The 18737-nt window shown below is 38.6% G+C and overlaps 1 long non-coding RNA gene across 1 annotated transcript; it reads left to right on the top strand.

Annotated features, from left to right (window-relative positions):
• Nucleotides 1-651: 651 nt before the first annotated feature.
• On the top strand, nucleotides 652-11521 carry LOC141789603 (uncharacterized). The gene is made up of 4 exons (XR_012598220.1): nucleotides 652-843; nucleotides 5369-5484; nucleotides 7673-7730; nucleotides 11445-11521. It is a non-coding gene; the product is annotated as an uncharacterized LOC141789603 (long non-coding RNA).
• Nucleotides 11522-18737: the final 7216 nt, after the last annotated feature.

Raw genomic sequence — 18737 nt, 5'->3', positions numbered from 1 at the left:
GGAAAATATAAATACTAAATCTCATATATGGGAATATATTACCTAATATATAACATGATATTTTCCAATATGCTGCAATTTATTTTTCTTTCCTAAGGGCTATGATCCTGATACCGTAAAGTGAAGCCAATCCGCGGACGCAGCCACATTTGATACGACACCGGCTTTGAGTTTCCTTTCAAACAGCTACAGGGTGCCCATTGGTCACGTGAGCTGAACTGTGTCTCTGATTGGATAATCAAATGATTCTAAAAACTTTTGAAAAAAATCCTACCCTGTACAGTGTGTGCTGATAGTGAAATCAGCATTTCAAACCAAGCCGCTTTTTGAACCAGGCCTTTAATACAGTAAAAGCCAGGGAGGTTTTTTTTTTTTTTTTGACTTGGTGTGAATATGGTGGCTTGTCTTTCTGCATTCTCGAGCAGATTTCTCGATGATTAGGTACTTTGAGCACTCCCACATAGGCTTCACTTTTCTAAACCGGATGTAGCCCAGTGTCTCGCACCCCTCCTCTGCCTGTATGTTGATGTTTTGGTTGTATCCGGTTGTATCGTAGGACGTTTCTGGACAGAGAGTAGGCGTGGTTACATCAGCCAATCACAGCGCGCTCAGTGCTCAAGTGACTTTGCGTGTTGGTCAGCGAGTGAAGAAGCTATCCCGAGCAGCTGCGATAGTGGACATAACACAGAGGATGACGGACGCAACCAAAGTGAAACAAATCGCCATAAAGATAAAGCTTTTTGCTAAACGAGGGTGAAGCTTGGCTCGACTTTCACTCGCTTTCGAGAACTTGGAGAGCAGCACGGGACTAAGAGCAACGCGAGTTGACTTTCTGCTAGCCAGGTAAGTGGCAAATACCTTTGATTAGCTTGTGCTAACATGCCGAGTCAGGTGCACAGCTCTCGAGTCTCTAACACGTAGACGCGCGTTTACTAACAAGTAACGAAACTTCCTGCAGACCCTTGCTTTAGGGAAACACCTGACAAAGCCTGACGTTTTCCAAAATGTCATTTCAGCAAACGTAAGAGCTGTTGATTAGAAGAAAACCAGTGTCCTTTTCAGCTTCAGGGGTAGCCTGAAGGAGGCTGGAGTGAAGCTTCTGTTGAATTAGAGTTTAAGTTTCACTAAAAACCGTAAATTTACGCTTTACAGTGAAACTTAGACACGTTATAAACTGAGAAATGACGATATTTATGCAGTTATTGCTTATCTCTGCCCAGACAAAAACTATTGGTACTTTGACCACAGCTCCCAGAAGGATCTATTATAATCAGATGTAAGCTGATGAGTTTCAGGATTGTGTTTTTGATAAGTTTGTGAAGACGTTTTTTTCTGCTTCATGTATTTCATCATCATTTTTGAGGTGGAGGATTGTTTTCTAAACGTGAGTGTTCTGAGGAGGAGAACACAGTCAGTTGAGATGTGAAATCAAAAGCGAGAGTGACAGGGTTATCACACCAGGTGTCACTGCTGCTCCACATGACTGACAGAGGAAGAAGGGTCACCTGCTGGTGTTGTTCCTGGGGGACTTCCCAGCAGAGCTATTCTTGTCTCTATTCATCTCTTTCATTTAAGAGTTCAGTGAATCATAGTCATGTGAGGTGGACCAAAACTGGAGAAATATTTTTGGAATGACCTTGACAGAAGAAGCGTTTCTCTTTAGTGAGATCAAAAGCAGCTGGTATCAGCTGAGACTGAGTCATTACCTGCCAATGTTACATAGAGGATGTGAGTTATTTGTAAAAATGAGACTGAAACGGGAAAACATGATGAGTCAGGAGCCAAAGTACTGCAGTGAAATACAAATCTGAATGTCCCGTAGCTTATAATGTTTTTTGGTTGGCCAATGACTTCCACGGGTTGAAAAATATGGAGTAGTGAGAGTGCCAATTTACAAAAATAAATCTGTAAAAGAAGAAAACAAATGAATGAATAAATAAATTATATAAGAATCTATAAATGAATACATAAATTAAAAAATATATACAAAAGAATCTATAAAGGAATAAAAAAAGAAGGAAAAATGAATTAATAAATAAACTATATAAGACTCTATTAAAGAATAAAAAATGAATTAATAAAGTATATAAAAATCTATAAAAGAAAATTTAAAAAAATGGATCAATAAATAAATTAAATAAGAATCTATGAAAGAATTAAAAAATGAATTGATAAATAAATTATATAAGAATCCATAAAAAAGGCAAATAAAAGTATTAATATAAAGACAAATCAAAAATAGAAAAGTGCTTAGTAAAAAAGTAAAGAAAGAAAGAAAGAAAGTAACTGTATAAAGTGATATCAATCAAAAAATTAACCCTTAAAAGAAAAGGCTAATAAAAGTATAAATATAAACATGAGTAAATAAAAGTATTTAAATCACATTATAATGTCACTTTAAAAGCAAAGGAAATATGCACAGTAGGAATGTGGCTGCGTCACAAGCATGGGAGGAATCTCAATGGAGAAGAAACATGACGGCAGAAAACTTGACAGAAGAACACTTCGAAGTTACAGAACAACATAATTATGATGGAGAATATGTTTTGGGGACGAGGAGGACATTAGGTAAGAGCTGGTATGTGTGCTTTGACCCACACAGACTTCCATGAGCTCGTGTGGCGAAATCTTGAGAATGTAAACAAAGCATATCCCAACATGTTTGTCCTTCTTCTTCGATACCCCAGACAACATTTTAACACAAGGCCTGATCTAGCCGGGCGGAAGAATCGAAGCTACATAAGTCATGTTTTAGTTACATTCTCAAGATTTGTCCACACAAGCTCGTTGATGTCCGTGTTGGTCAGCGCACACATCACACCAACACTTTCCATTACGTCCTCTACCGTTCCCAATACATACTCTCTGTCCTAATCGTTGTGTTCTGTAATTTCTGCCAATCTTAAAAGTTCTCCTGTCAAGTTTTCAGCCGCCATCCTTCTTCCTCGATAGGTTTCCTTCTGCACATGCGTACAACGACATTCCTACTGCACATATTTTTTTGCGCATATTTCCTTCGCTTTTAAAGTGACATTATAATGTGATTTAAATACTTTTATGTATTTGTCTTGATATTTATACTTTGATTTGACTTTTATTTTAAGGCTTTATTCTTTGATTAATATCACTTCACAAAGCTGCTTTCTTTCATTCTTTCTTTCTTTCTTCTTTTATTCATTTACTTATTTATTTATTAAGCACTTTTCTATTTTTTATTTTTTTATTTTTCTTTATATTTCTGTTTTTATTTACCTTTTCTGGATTCTTATATAATTTATTGATTAATTCATTTTTTATTTATTTTTTCATAGATTCTTATATATATATATATATATATATATATATATATATATATATATATATTTTTTTTTTTTTTTTCATAGATTCTTAAATAATTTATTCATTTATTTGTTCATTTTCTTCTTTTATAGATTTATTTTTGTTATTTGGCACTCTCACTACTCCATAGAAAAATGCTGCTCTTTGTAGTGCTATCATACTAAAACAGAGAAATTGTTTCTTAGAAGTACCACTACCTATGTGTGGGACTGATCTAAACAAAACTCCATGTAGATCTGTTGTCAGCAATGAAAGACGCAAACCTATACTGACTCCAAAACAGTATAGGTTTGGTACCATCTCAGCTACAAACCTAAATAAAACCAACGGCTGAAAATCCTTTTATAGTTCTTGAATTTAACTTGCCAGATGAAACTGATGCTTTTTTTCCCCCCATCAAACAAATATAATCATGTTAATTACCAACATCTCTGATGCCTCCAATGTCCCCTTGGTTTGGTATCTATAAAAAAATCATTTTAAAGTAGTTGGTACTTAAATCACTTCATGGGCCTGGGAGAGCCCTCAGGTCTTCATGTAGTTGACTTTCAGTGGTGCCAAAAGGTAAAAACTTTGGGTTTTTACTTCATAAATAGGTCCCATTTTTCATTTCCTGCAAAAAAAGGGACTCTTTGCTGCAGCTTTCTTGCCCCCGATTGACTGTGGTTATGTTTAAACATGCATGCATCCTACAATGCCTTCTCTCTGGCGGTGTACATCATGGAACATTGAGGTTTTTTTGAGACGAGTCTTAAGACTCTAACTCATCATTGTGACTTGTATTCTAGAGTTGGCTAGAAAAATCATCGTCCTCATTTACAAAGCTATTCTAAATTTTCTTCTCGCTTTTTTATGTGATTATATGCAGTTGATAAATGTTGGGACTAACAGTCTTCACTCTGTCTCTCATTCACAAGAGCTATGCTTGCTGTCTGCTCCTAAAGTACGTCTTGAAACAAGAAAAAGGAGTTTTAGATAGGCGGCTCCTTCACCGTGGAACCTGGTGGAGCAGGTCTATTTATATCTTTTTAAAAGTAGACTAGAAATGTTGGAGGATGTTGCATCAGGCTGTAAATTCTTTGTTGGCTGATTTTTCTGATGTCACACTGGATATCGTGATATGCTTTTGTCATTGTTTTGTGTTTTTCTGTGTCTATATTCTATGATGTGCTGCTATCTTGGCCTGGGCACTATTCTAAAGAGATTTTTGATTTTAATAATTTCAATTATAAGAAAATAAAAAGACAAAGACTTACAGTCAGGCGGGAAAATGTCTCAATTCAAGTCTAGTAAGAAGGTTTAGCAAGAAATAAGAAATAAACACTTGCTTAGATTTTGCAGTGTACCCTCTCACCATGGTTTCCAGCATTTAAGTTTACATTTTACTTAAAACTACTTAATGTTGCGGTGTAGTTTACTTTGGAAGTTATTTGATGCACAGACATGATGACAAAGGGTTATAAAGGATCAAGACATATTCTCTCTAATTTTTTCTTTCCCTAGCATTAGGAGTTCTGAGAAGTTATGAGGTGGAGTTTACTCTCAATGATTGTTTACCTTCCTGCTCAGATTAAATAACTCTTTCCCAGTAACAGTTTGGTCTAGTTTTGGACTAGTTTTTCCTGTTGGATGCATTCTTACATGATGAGTTTAATTTCACATGACTGCAGCCTTGGTCTTTCCTCTTAGACCTCTGAACAAAAAATCTGCAAAAATGCTGCAAAAATGTATTAAGAAAAAATAAAAAGAGGCATACAGTCACAATGATAATAACACCACCTAAAAGAAAACTGACTTAATGCCAACATAAGTTAAACTGTAGGAATTCATTACACCAATCTTCAGACAAAATATATAAAAACTATAAAGTTTCAGTTTGGCAGCTTAAAATGGTGAAAGAAGTGACTGCATGAAAATGTTTAATATGAGGGTTAAATAATCTGAGTAAGGGCTTGTATTCTAGGACAATATTTGTTCCTTTTAAATTGACAAAAAAAAAATAATAATAATTTGTTTGACAATTTCACAGCTGTGCGGCCAAAGTAAAGCTGCAGTACCGCCCCTGCCGATTTAGTGGAACAAGCAATGGACATTATCCACAGATAAGAGTGGTGTTATGGGAGAATGATGCCTACTTCAAGTCAAGTAAGAGAACACTCTTACACTCAAGACAAAGCTATTAATGGTGCCAGCAGCAAAAACAGAACACATGAAATGTTAAATAGAGGTCATCTGATGTCTTGTTTTTTGCTGAGAAACCTAAAAAAGATGGAAATGTTGATGGTGGACTGTCAGATATTCAAAATTGAGTTTATTTTATATGAATTGAGAAGAAGAACAAAATATTGAGGGTAGCAGCACCAAGAAAGCTGATGCAAGAGTTAAAAGGAGCAGTTCCTTGAGTGTCCACTTGGGGCTGGGTGCAGAAGCACCAGAAACCAAACTGACACTTATTCAAAAACGCAGGTTATAACAGCAAAACAGTCATGTTCACAGTCTGGCTCCAAATAAGAGTTTTGATCTGAGCTTACTTTTTCATCAGCACACACACAGAATGGTGGGTGAAGGTTTTTTTTAGTAACTCAGTATTCTAGAGGATACACACCTGATCAAAATCTTGAGATGAATTGAAAAATTGCACAAATGAATACCCTGAACTCTTGGATTTTTAAAGGGTTCTCAGCAGAACTTCAAAATGCAAAAAGAAAAAATGGAAGTGAAACAAAGAAAATTGAGTCAGCAATTGATTGTAAACAGCAATGAAACTGAAAAAAGACTGTTCGGTAGCCATTTAAAAGTTTAAGACCACATCTAAAAAACAAACAAATAAAACCCTAAAATAGAAATAAAAGTTTGAAAAAAGAGCTCAGCAATGAGGTGCTCCACTGTTCTTGTTGATCCCTTAAAAGAATTGTTTCAGCGTGCGTGATGTCAGTGTTCCCAGGACCCTACGGGAACTGTTGCTCCAAGTAGTGAAGACGGCTTTACAGTCGACATCCACTGTCTGAAGCAAGGTTATAATATTTCACTAAGATGAAACTAAAAACTAAAACTAAAATTTAAAATACATTGCAGTTAAGTCACACTAATAAAAGCTAGAAAAGAAAACAAAAACGATAAGTAAACTAAAACTGTATCTTGCATTGGGTGTGAACTGCAGCGTTGTCCTGTTGAAAAACCCAGTTACTACCACACAGACCAGGGCCCTCAGTCATGAAGGAGGCTCCCTGCAACATCTCCACAGCCAGCCACTGTTTGACGAACCTAAGACCAACCTGAAGCTCCATTGTTCCACTAAAGGGGAAAAAACACAGGTGGTGATGGCGCCTCCTACACTGTGCCATGTAGAAACCACCTCCAGTGGGATCTCCTTCTCATGCCATTAACGCTGAAAGCCATCAGGGTCGTCAAGGTTAAACTTTTCTCACCACAGAGCAAAAATTTCAGTGTCCCATGTTCGGTGCACTCTTGAAAGTTCAAACAGGGAATTTTGTGGTGTTGAAGGAGACAGGGCCTTTGAAGATGTTTTTTGTTCTTAGAGATTTTCCCTCAGATGTCATCTGATGGTTATTGGGCTGCTGTCAGCTCCAGTAACTGTCTTAATTTGGGTTGAGGATCATCTCGTGTCTCGGACAGCCAGTTGGATCCTTTGGCTCAGCTGTGGTGAAACTTTTTTGAGTCTACTTGACTTTATTTGTGTTATAACCCTCAGGATCTTTGAAGAAATGTAAATTGACTGTCTTACTGCGTCCAACCTGAACAGCGAAGGCACGTTGCGAACGGCCTTGCTTATGCAGCTTAACAATCTGACTACATTCGAAGAGAGAAGGATTTTTTAGCCTCTGCCATCAGAAGGTCATGACAGTGTGAATACCTGATAGAAAATGACATTGAAACCATATTTTGCACAGATTTCGTCTTTTAAAGGCTGTGGTCTTAAACTTTTGATCTGCTGATACACAGTCTGTTTTAGTTTCATTGTTGTTTCCAAAAGATTGCTCACTTAAATTTATTTTGTTTTTATTTTTGCATTTCGAAGGACTTAGAACTTACTGAAGACCCAACGATGTCAAATGTAAAATTGCTCACTTTTTCAAATGGTCTTAAGCTTTTGTGTGTTTTGTTTTTGTTGCGTAAAAAATAAAAAGAAAGAAAAAATCACTCTCACCAAATCTACTCTTTAACATGTTACAGTTTACTGCCTCACACTGCTATTCCTTAAGTCATGTTGCTGTTAGGTTTTCAATCATCTCTTCTCTTATCAGATCTTTGTGATTGCACTCGTGTCCAACATTACTGTCTTTACTCACCAAGGTGTTTTGCCATGTTTCAGGCCCTCTCTTGTCTCAGCAAGAATTTACGACGTGAAACCTGAAGAAAAATCTGCAGAGGTCAGTTGGTTGAGTCCACTGTCAGGTAAAAAAGTTGTAAGAAAACATGTATTCAAATATCTTCTGGCATATCGTCAGTACAGCGTTCATTGCACACACTGGTAACAAACAAGGAAATTCACTGAGGCAGTTTGCAAAAAAGTTGGCAAACAGGTTTTTCAGGACAACGTGAGTTCAAGCTCACGTGTTCCTCTGAGTTTCTGCTTTGAGTCAGGGGTATTCCAGAGAACAATTGTGGTGTTTTTGCAGAAGAAGGAATACTTTGAGACTGTTGTATGGATTTATACCTCAGCACCAACAGTGACTCTCAGTGCTTGAACACATCTGTATGGACAACAACCAGTCAAACAGACAACAATCCAGACAATACAAGATGACCTTGAGTAACCTTATGTAATTACTGTAATTATCATTTTCTATGTTTACTGTGATTGTTTCATTAAATAAAATGGGCTCAGCGGTGCAGTGATAATTACCAACGGTTTTAGCCATTACTTTTTTAAACTTTTAATAAACTGCTCAACAATATGTCAACAGGTGAGAAATTTCGGGATGTTTTCAGCTATCTGCACACTGAACACTAGAGCAACATCATCAGCATAGTGTGGCCGGCAGCACCTGTAGCTTAATGCTGCTCTTGAATTTAGCCTCTTTGACCCCTCCGTCTTCTGACCAGGCCACCGTATAAAAAGCAGCCGGAGCCATTTGCAGGCCAAGTCTGCTGCCTAAGTCTACTCCCTGTGTGAAGCTCTGCCCTGTTGGGGACCCCTAAAGAGTCTGGAACTTAGCTCCAGCTCCAAGATTGTGAGTGATATATAGTAACATACGTCATGGTTTTAGGTCAATTTTAATGGTAGTGTATCTTTTTGTAGGTACAGACCTGTTGCTGTTTGATTCCCCCTTGTTTTGTCCCCCATGAGTTTTGCATTTTGTCACCTGTCTTGTTAGATCTCTAGTTTGATGTTGTGTTTTTACTTCTTTTTTAGTTGCTTTGCTCCAAAGTGTCTCACTAACATCCTTAGTTTTCCTTCTTCTCAAACCATTGATTTAATGTTATTTAACAACTGACTTTTCTTGTTGTTTTTCCTTGTTGTTGAACGGTTCTGTATTTTTTACGAAAGTTTAGCCCAGTAGTTCAGAAGGCCAGGCACTATGTATTTTCACTGATGTTCGCTCTGGTTTGTACCTTGGGAGTCTTGACATGAAAGAGAGGAGACCTGCTCTCCCCACCTTAGGCTTCCTGCCCTTCCACATATCTATGTATCAGGAAGCAGTCATATCTTCAAATATAACTTATTTTATGCTAACAGTTAATTATTTTAACAAAAGGGGTCTTGACTGTAATATAATCCAGATAGCTTGAAGCCAGATAAGATGCATGACCCTTTTAAACAGAAACAATACAAACTGACAGTTAGCTTGTTGTCACGTTAGCTTACGAATTTGTTGCTTCATATGACTGTATATGGCTCCATGATTTACTAACCTGACACAAATACACTCAAAATTTTGTAGCCAACATTTTTAATACAGAGGCAGCTCTGATAGAGGTCAAAGTGATGCTTTAGGTCCCAGGGTATGAGTTTTTGTCCAGCAGGTTGGACATTTCCATCCAGGACAGGTCCCACTGTACCTCTGTCACATCCTGTTTGGTCACAGGAAGCCCCACAGCTGGAGATTGATCTTTAGAGGCTGGCCAGCAGCTGCGAGTGCAAAAAGCCTGATACCTTCACACACGATGAAAGAGAAACTTTCTCGGTTATCTGTTTGACATGGCATGAAAAAGAAAATACAAGTGAGAACTAATTTGATGAGGATGATGTGATCCATCCTGTGACCGACCTGTAGTGACGAACCAGCCATACAGAAAGTGGAACTAGCAACAGAAGTAAAAGTCCACATGAAACAGTGATCCATATCCAAGAACCTGATGAGGAGGAAAAATACACAATGTGTTAGAATATACATTAGCTTTAAGCTTAGTTTCACATCCACTGTCAAAATTAACTAGCATTAATTTTTGAGCCCAAACTTGTTGTGTTACAAAGCACTCAGATTTAGCTCAAAATAAATAAATAACATTTAAAAATAGATGAGAGACATTCAGAACTGACACCTGTCTACTGATAAGTCCTCAAACTGAAAACAAGCTGTTGAGGCTTTTAGTGGCTTTATTGTCAAGTGAAGAAACAAAATGTTATATATGTTTTTTTTTTTTTTTAAAGGGGAAAAAAAGTTGAGATTCACTGCAACTGAAGTAGATGATTCCAAGGATGTGGACTATAAATTAGATATAGCTTGGTAATTTCAAGTTTTTGGACCAGATGTAGCTCCTTGAACAACAATCTTTAAAAGCTAATTGATTAACTTCTACTTTAGGGAGGAATCAGGTTTTTTCAGGCTACTACCCCAGTAGCAGCTCTACATGACTACATTTTCTATACTTGTCACACCTGTGTTTTAGAAATCCCTTATCTCAGCCTTTGTCTGAAACGTTCAGTTTTAGCTGCTGTCTCTATAAGGCTCCCTGAACCACAAACCCACTTCCCCCTGATTGGCTGGGGGGTACCGTTTAATGGCTTAAGCTGCTGCTGCTAGTGTAATAGTGTGGGGGAGATTTTCTTGGCACACTTTGGGCCCCTTAGTACCAATTGAGCATCATTTAACCGCCACAGTCTACCTGAGTATTGTTTACGACCATGTCCATCCTTTTATGACCACAGTGTACCCATCTTCTGATGGCTACTTCCAGCAGGATAACGCTCCATGTCACAGAGCTTAAATCATCTCAAACTGGTTTCTTGAACATGTCAGTGAGTTCAGTGTACTCAAATGGCCTCCACAGTCACCAGATCTCAATCCAGTAGAGCTTCTTGGTGGAGTGGGAGATTCTCATCATACACGTTCAGCTGAAGAATGTGCAGCATTTGTGTGATATTATCATGTCAATATGGAGCTAAATCTCTGAGGAATGTTTCCAGCAGCTTGATGAATCTATGACTAAGTCAGCTCTGAAGGCAAAAGGGGGTCCAACCCAGTATTATTTAGAAATGAATAAACTAGCAAGATGTACCTGATAAAGTGCCTGGTAAGTGTAAGGTCTGGAAAAACGTGCACTCAATGTTCAAGGGGAAATATTATATGGAGTGTGAAAAGATGTGGTTAACTTTTACGTTCCTCCTGTACCTGTTAGTTTGCTCTGGTTTTATTTTGCTATCCCTCCAAACATCTTTAAAAATAATCCAATATTCTAAATCTTTTTAGTCTTAAGTTGCCCCCAAAAAAACCTGTATATGTTGCGTTTTGTTGGAAGGTACACACTGACTGTTACAGGAGGGGTTGAAGAGCATGCAAGTATTAACAATAAAAACATCTTACCACTGGAGGCCGCTGTCCCACCTGCCTTTGTGATGTTCCCTAAATAAACAGCAGCATGGTTACCAGCTTCACTTTAATACAACAGGAAACAGAAATATTCATTTTTCTTTTAAGGCCACAAATCTTTACAGCTGACCTTGATATGGTCTCACTGATAACCAGATCTCTGGACTCTCCATCCGTCTGTCTACAGACGCACACCTGTAGAAAACTTCATCCTCCTGTGTCACGTTCTCAATCCTCATCTTTATCCCTCTGTCTGAGCTGGAGGACGTGAAGTTTATGATTTCTGCTCCATTTTTAAAGAAGATGGTTTTTCTATTGTTTCCTGTTAAGAACTGACAATACAGGTCTATGGTGTCACCACTGAGCACGGGGGAAGCTGGAGTCCTGAGGATGATGGAGCCATCTGTGGGAGAAAGACGCAAGTGTGGGTAAAGTTTAACTTGACTGGTTTGTCAAAGGCAATTCATCATTGATTTATTCAACATCTAGTTGGTAAAATCTAAAACAGAAGCCCATAAATTTGCTTTTGGATTGCATCTTCTGTTTTAACAGACTCACAGCTCACTGTGACACTGACAGCGGTGCTGCGACCCTCTGCTCCCTCACACCAGTACAGTCCACCGTTCTCATTCGAAGCAGTGAACACACACATGCCAGGGCTGCGTGTACTAACAGCTCCCCCGAGTGGTGAACACTGGTCGGTGTCAACTCCACTCCTCGCTGAACTTCCTGGAGGGAACCGCCTCAGCATCCAGCCAGAGTTGGCCTGAAGGAGGGGGCACTGCGTGGAGAAACGCTCCCCTCTGAAGATGTGTCTGCTGTTGGGAGTCAGAGTCAGAGAGGGAGGAGGGCCATCTGGAGGAGGGGACAAGAAAGAGAGAAGGTGCAGCTGATTTTACCTGTGCATCTGTTTTTCACAAACACAGAGCAGCTTGGACTAAAAATAAGGAACTTAAAATAAACTGACACAAGCACAACCTGTTTTTAAATCAGATAACTGTTCTGAAACTAGCATCCACTTAAGAAATATGAGGGACATATGCACACCATTTAGAAATCTAAAGATTTTTTTTTCAGTCAAAATGATGACATTCATCTGCATAAGCGTGGTAGGTATTTCTCTAACAACAGCCAAATATTGTTGATCTGTCAGCAGAGAAATCTACAGTGCATATTGATGCATAGTGGAAGATTTGAACTGTATCCCAAGGCCAGTGAGTGGACCTAAAAAAGCAGTGGTGAGCACAAACTTTATGAAGGGCAGGGGTGAAAAAGAATAAAAAGGAGCACATAAAGTGTGTGTTTTTGCCATCCAAGGTGGTAGTTCATCATATTTCTTCCAACTAAGAGGGCAGTTTACTGTGTTTCACCAACCAGGAGGGCACTTAAGTTTTTTTCTTTTTGATTCCAGGGCACATTAGAGTGGGTTTTTGCTTCAAAGAGGCCACTTTAGCGCAGTTTTCAACAATATATTGTCTTCTCTGGACAGTGTTTATTACCTGTAAACATTTTAATATCTAAGAAACAAATGTGTGTTTAAAAGTGAAGATAAATCACCCCTCCAGCTAAATCTTCAAATAAACACGGTCATTTGTTTAATTAAATCCCCTGAGGTGCTGCCTGTTTGTTTGAGGTGAGTCTCAGTTTCACTGTAAATAATGGGTCGCACAGAGACTTCTATAGCCTTCTTCAGAGGTAAGCAGATGAAAAAGACAGATTTTCTTATGATTGCTGAAATAACAACATCATGATTCAGATTAGTCAAAAGTCAAGCTCTGTCAGGTTTGTCCAAAAGAGGAGAAGAAAAATATTTTATCAATGTTTGTTGGACTCAGGTCCATAAAAGAGGATGATGAGGATTAGGTCTGACCTGTTGTTTTCAAATTGTTCCATTTTTTCCATTCTATTCTGAGATCAAACACAATTCTGTCTTTGATCTCAGAATTCTAGAACTCCTGCTGTTGCTCTCCATACTGACTGTTTTTCCCGCTGACACCTGATTGGTCGATACCATTCAGACTACAAACAGAAACCAGAACATCCCCCTCCATGAAAATTTAGGACCCCGAGTTCAGATTCTGAGAGTACGCAGGATCTAAAACGAATTAGGTTAAGGGAAACAGTTAATGAGCGAGGTTCATACAATGAGGTGGTTCTTCAAACAGAATCCTGAATGCCTGATTGATTTTGATTTCATGATCACACGTCTGTACCCTGATGTTCTCTACAGATGTTGCTGCTGTCGCTCAGCCTCACCTGACACTCGGAGAACTACAGGTTGACTGAGGATCTCCACAGAGCTGATGTTCCCCTCCCTCCGCTCTGCTCGGCACTGATAGCTACCTGCATCCTTCCTCGTCACCACAGTGATGGAGTAGGTGTCACCTGAGACCAGGTGTCGGGGATTCGGGATTGGGAAAGGATGAAGTCTGCGTATGAACCATTGGTATGTCCATTCTAAGCTGTGGTTTGACTCCACGATGCACTGCAGCAACACACTTTCATCAAGGTAGATGTCGGTCCCCGGGGGCCACACTGACACGCTAACGTTCACAGAGTCTGCAAGAAGAGAAAATTCACCACACTGTTCTTTACCTGTTGTATGATACAGGTGATGCTCTGTGTGAGGATTCATGAAATGTACCTTTAGATGAAGCACCATGCAGAAGAAACAAACCTGAAATACAGAAAAATAACTTCAATCAGTCTCTTCACAGCGCACACACCTCCTTTTATCATTTCATCAGCACAGCTTGTTCCTGTCACATCAGTGTATTGAGTCTCTGCTCTGCCAATCAGCTGTTATATGTATGAATATGAGCACCACAGGCAGCTCAGATGGTTCCTTCCCACATGCAGGCGCGCCACAAAGTCAGATTTCAGAACAAGGACAATCATAAGTTTCAAAAAACTTTATCTCTGCATGAATATTTCTAACATTCAACACAAATAAACTTTTGTCAGTAATGAATCACTAAAGTCTCTGATTCTGCTGTTTTACAGTCATGGTGCTGCCACAGTGTGACAGAGAGAGGAGCCTCCTCTCCCTTAATGAGCCTGTTTAGGCTCTTATCATCCTCATGGGAGCAGCAGGAATGTGCACACATTTGCTCTATTTTTCCTGCAAGACACCGCACACACACACACACACACACACACACACACACACACACACATCGAGAAGAGTAAACGCATACGAGACAGCTCTAAAAGCAAGAAAACAAGCAATAAAATGAGGACTAGAGTACCTCAAATAAGCTTAATTACCTGTTAAAAGAGCACTTGGTGCATTTGCCAAGAATTTGAGAACAAGGAGAATCAAAAAATCAACAAAAGAGGAGCCATCACACAGACAAAAGCACACTGACTTAAAACAAGAGGGAAAGGAATAACTTGATTATTTTTATAAATAGGTACCTAGAGTGAGACACTTCAGCTTGTTTTAAAATGAGCTTATATAGCAAATGTACTACTTTCATCATCTTGTAATAAGATTTTAAGCTCTGAAGCAGAAGTCTTCAACAGGGGGTCTGTGGCCATGGAGGTATAGTGCTACTGCAGAGGGTCCGTGACATTTTTTGTTAATTAGGTAAATTTCCATATTTTCAAATATTTGTTACTCCCTGCTCACTTTACCTTGCAAATATTTCAAATGAAAGTATAAATATGTAATCCTGTGCATTTTCTGGAAAGCTCAGTATTGAATACACAATAATGATGTACATCTATACATGGCACTTGGCAAAGGTTTAATATAAAACCCAATTTAATATACAATATTTATATATTCTCAATTCACAATTTCACTTAGCAGACACTTTTTTTCCAACCAATGTACAGCACTGGGCAGTTGGGGGGTATGGTGCCTTGCTCAAGGGCACCTAGACTGTGCTCAGGAAATTGTGCTAACACCTCTCCAGCAATCAGTCTGATTCCCAATCTTGGTCCGTTTCAGGACTTGAACCAGCAACCTTCTGGTTACAGAGACAAGTCCCTATAGACTGAGCTACTACCCCCAAATATATAAAGCAGGGGGTCCCTGCTCCGTCTCTCCATCAGTTAGAGGATTCTTGGTCCAAAAACTTTGAAGACCCCTCCTCGAGGTTAATAGTGTGCAGTATAAATGACACTGTTCTGAAAATGGTTTTAATCTCTCTTCACTGGCTTCTGGTAGCAGCTTGAACCAAATTCAAAGCTCTTCCTCTAGCTTACAAAACACTGACAAGAATGGCTCCTTCTAGCCCGGGGTCCCTCTTCCAGGTCTACACTCCTTCTTACCCACTATGCTCTGCTTGTGAAAGACGCCTGGTGCTTCCAGCCCAGCGCAGCTCCAAATCTCTAGCCAGACTCTTCTCCTCTGTTTTTCCCAAATGGTGGAATGAATTACCTAACATTATACGATTCACAGTGTCCCTTTCTACTTTAAGAGATGTTGGAAGACTCATCAGTTCAGGGAACACTTAGGCCCTTAAGCTGACCCTTCTCCTCCTTGTCCTCAGGGGTAGAATGAGTCAGACGGTGCAAGACCCCGTGTAATTCTAAGTGAATTGATAGCACTAATTTTAAAGCGGTACCTAAGTACCTTCATTTTAAAAAGCTTTAAGACGAGTGAAGACCAAAGTAATCTGCACTTTGAGTCAAATAGAGTCGGGATATCATTTAAGTTCTTCCAGTCTGATCAGTGATCAACTGATCAATGTCACTATATTTGGAAGACCTGAGGATGAAAATTGCTGTGTATGTGATGAACCCATCATTTTAGATAATCTGGTGAAGATCTCTTGTGATTTTTTTTGGCACAGGCTGTTTTGAGTAGTTTACAGACAGTCACAGGGATCTCTACAACATATGAGTTTGTTAGCTGTCTGACAATCTGCACATGCCGAACTAAGTACTATACATCCATGTTAAAAGAATAGGAAAGCAAAATACCACTCTTTAAAGGTAATGTATACTTCCTTAGATTAGAAATAAAGTTGCTGTATTCTGTTACGCTACTTAATTTTTTTCACTTAAAGGAAATCATACACCATAAACAAAAATCCTTACTTTGATAAAGCTGTATTTGTGTTATGATGTTCAAAATGTGTCTCCATAACACTTCCAAAGTGTAATTCAGATTATTTAGGACTGCAAGATTACAAGTAGTAAAATGGTAAGAGAATTTATTGAACAAAATCTGAAAAAGTAATCTGTGCCTTTTTTCCATTCTGCAAAGCTTTTTTGTTTTGTATTTTGCAGTGTGCATGCAGTGATTCAGTTTCAAACATAACTTGTGTTTGTCAGGGATGAAACAGCCGACACAACGTTTTGGCAGCTCTGTCTAACTGATTTCCATCCATTCAGCGTCTGGCTGCTGTGCATCATTTTAATTTACTCAGCCTGAATCTCTGAGCTGCAGGAGAACAGCAGAGTTAGATTTACTGCCTTAAATCCCTCAGCAAAGTTTAAACACGGGACTGAATCAAATGAGAGAGCGCAGCTTTGACTCCCAGTCAGCGGTAATGTGTGATAGCAGACACATGGACGCAGTGGAAAGACTTTTAATGATGTTTCTGCAGTTTTTTTTACACAGCTGCGTAGGTTGAATCTGTGACACTCACCCAGCAATACGAAGACAAAGCTGACGTCCATTCTGTCTTAGATCCTAAATCAGTCCCACAGGTCATCTGTCATCCTTCATGAAACCAGGAAACCTGATAATTTTCAGACTTTGAATAAGAGTTGAAGTCCAGAGGTGTTTTTCTTGGTCTTTTGACTTCTTTAGAAGGCTTTCCACCGGCAACAGAGATGGTTATCTTGGCAGAGACATTTCCGTCCTGTGACAGCAGTTAGCAGGAGGTGCCACACACACACACACACACACACACACACACACACACACACACACACACACACACACACACACACACACACACACACACACACACACACTCGCACATGAGTTAAAGACTCTGTAAGGGAGAATCTGCAGAATGTTAAAGATATTAAATATGCTTTTTATTTTAAGCCAACAGCACAGTCCATCTCCTCTTTAAACTCTTTCATCAAAATGAGATAGTTCTTGATTTATGATTTCCTCCCTTTATCATTTCCATTCTTCCTTTTCCACAGTATCTGCTGATTCTTATGATCTCTCTTTGGGAATATGTTTTACTGTGTTCATTTTAATCCAATCAGATTTAATCAGATAAAGATAAAAATCTTGAATTATCCCTGCCAGTTGTTTACGTCATGTAAGCATCTTTCCACAACAGTATTTGCTGTCTTTCTGTGACTTTGGTTAAGACTCGATATCTCAACAGCTCAAACACATGCGTTTCTTTCTTTCTTTCTTTCTTTCTTTTTATTTTTTTTTGCTGCGTTACCAGTCAACAGGGTATAAAAGTTTACATTTGAGAAGAACTTCTGTACATTCTGAAGCTTTTTTATTATAGTAAACATTTGAATATTTCATAGTTGAAATAAATTTTAACTTCAGTAATTCCAAATACCCTTTTTTTGCCTTTCACCCAAACTATTGCCAGTCTTATCCCACAGTAGGGCATTCAGGTGTATATTTAACACAGCAGGATGTCCGCGGGGTCTTAAAAAGTATTAAAAGTTGATAAATCAGTTATGGGAAAATTAAGGCCCTTAAAAAGTATTAAAAAGTCTTAATCGTGATGTTATGAGGTATTAAATTTTATTGGTATTCAAGCTTTGACTCCAAAAGTATTCATGAATATTTATTTTCTTCCTTGCGACTGTTACAAACTAACCTGACACGCCAGACAGACAGTTCCATTTGTCCGCCACAGAAATAGTCCATCTGGTACAAAAAAGTTTTCAGGGTCTGAACCTTAAAAAATAACCGCACCTGGTGTTTGGACAATCATTCTGCTCGTCATAGTCATTACAGACCAGTGTGTGTTTGTTGTGGAACAAATTTCCTTTGTTCAAATTAACTTTTTACTGGATACAACCCAACAAGAGTAGGTGTTTATCAATATAGTTATGTAGCCCTGTTGTTTGAAACGTGACAACGAGCAAAGTTGTAATTTTGTATATCGCTAGCAGCCCAATAGGCTAACGTGACGACAAACTCAGTTTGTCCAGTAATGTAGTAGCTGTTCGTTTGTAGCGCTGATGTAAAGCAAATAACTCAATCTCAAGCGCATGTCCTAAATTTTGATAATGATGAAATAAATTCTTATTTTTTTTTCTGCAAGTTGGCCTTGAATAGCTGTTACTTGTTGTGGGGATGGGAATGTCAGTTAACCTGCCTTTAGTTTTATTTATTCTTTCAAGCTTTATTCCCTCTCAGCTTACCTAATTTATGTTAAAATGCAAACTACAACTGTTAAAGATTGGTTGCTAAAAACAGCTTTAAGTCGGGAAAAGGTCTTCGGGCTTTTTGAAAGGTTTTTTAAAAAGTCTTAAAAATGTATTGAATTTAACCTCAGGATTCCAGCATATACCCTGACGGGTATCGGATCGGTATCAGTATCAGAACCACAAAAGTTGGATCAGTGCATACCTAATTTTTAATGTTTGCCTTGTTGAGAAAAGAGCACAGAACTATGCAACAGGATACGGCATTGTTCTTTGTAACCTGCTGCTCATCATAAGTACATTTCATCT

The sequence above is a fragment of the Halichoeres trimaculatus genome, unplaced genomic scaffold, assembly GCF_033239565.1.
Source record: "Halichoeres trimaculatus isolate MK-OKI-2021-1 unplaced genomic scaffold, fHalTri1.1 fHalTri1_scaffold_4, whole genome shotgun sequence".
NCBI lineage: Eukaryota > Metazoa > Chordata > Actinopteri > Labriformes > Labridae > Halichoeres > Halichoeres trimaculatus.
The sequence above is the reverse complement of the archived record's forward strand: the minus strand, read 5'-3'. Positions and strand labels throughout refer to the sequence as shown.